The sequence below is a fragment of the Delphinapterus leucas genome, chromosome 9, assembly GCF_059928025.1.
Source record: "Delphinapterus leucas isolate spDelLeu-1000000601 "Yukka" chromosome 9, BTC_Dleu_Yukka2, whole genome shotgun sequence".
NCBI classification, from domain to species: Eukaryota; Metazoa; Chordata; class Mammalia; order Artiodactyla; family Monodontidae; genus Delphinapterus; species Delphinapterus leucas.
In genome coordinates this window covers 57,228,769-57,229,958 of record NC_143137.1, presented here as the reverse complement: position 1 = coordinate 57,229,958, position 1,190 = coordinate 57,228,769, and the positions used below count along the sequence as shown (strand labels likewise).

Genomic DNA, 1,190 nt, shown 5'->3' with positions numbered 1-1,190 from the left:
GTTTGCTGAGAGCCTAAAAGTACCTCACCCAGGGTCTAAATTTCATTGAGTGCACAGCGTTTAGGTTTTCTCTGCTATAGTCAAATTTTCTTTTGTTTTTAAGGGACTCTGTGTTATGTATAAACCACACTATGCTCTTTTTTAGACTGAACTGAGAGCTACGCTAAAAATGTAGTATCTGGCACACTTTAATAGCACTGGATCCTTTTCAACCATTTTCACATGTGCTTTTGCAAGAGACTAGCCCTGGGTAGGGGAAGAAAGAGCAGTCTTTTTTGTCCCATGCATTCTCCAGGAAGAATTTCTTAATAAATGCCTCACCCCACAGGGCTAGCAGCATCTCTCAATGGCCCAGCCTAGCACTAGGTGAGCGCCCGCGGGCACAGCGTGGACAAACCAGCTCCCTTTCCTTTCTCTCCCCAGTGCAGACAAGCCAGGATGTAATTTCCAAAATGAATCATTCTTCAAAACAACAAAAATAAGCAAAGGAACTTTTCCTCAGCTTCTGCTAAGGTGCTCGGTCCTTCCGAGGAAGCTAAGGCTGCGTTGGGGTGAGGCCCTCACTTCATCCGGCGACTAGCACCATGCCCGGCAGACCCTGCCTAGCCCTCGCCCGCACCATGGCCTCCGTCTCGGAGCTTGCCTGCATCTACTCGGCCCTCATCCTACACGATGATGAGGTGACGGTCACGGAGGATAAGATCAATGCCCTCATTAAAGCAGCCGGTGTAAATGTTGAACCTTTCTGGCCAGGCTTGTTTGCAAAGGCTTTGGCCAATGTCAACATCGGGAGCCTCATCTGCAACGTGGGGGCAGGTGGACCTGCCCCAGCAGCTGGGACTGCCCCAGCAGGAGGTCCCGCCCCCTCCCCCACTGCTGCCCCAGCAGAGGAGAAGAAAGTGGAAGCAAAGAAAGAAGAATCTGAAGAGTCTGATGATGACGTGGGCTTTGGTCTTTTTCACTAAACCTTTAGTAGCACGTTCAATAAAAAGCTGAGCTCTTTAAAAAAAATAATAATAATAAGCAAAGGAAATGCAAAACTATAAAGATAAATGATATTAGTATAAAGTGGAAGTGTCCAATCTAGGACATCTGAAGCCTGCAAAGAAACAATGGTGGCAAAGGAGAAAAAACATAAAGAGTTAAGCTAACTCATCTTGCTATAAAGTCTTTTGCTATAAAGGTTTATT

At 46.6% G+C, this 1,190-nt stretch overlaps 1 pseudogene; it reads left to right on the top strand.

Moving 5' to 3' along the window:
* The first annotated feature begins 518 nt into the window (after window positions 1-518).
* Window positions 519-980, top strand: LOC111182529 (large ribosomal subunit protein P1 pseudogene; annotated as a pseudogene).
* Window positions 981-1,190: the final 210 nt, after the last annotated feature.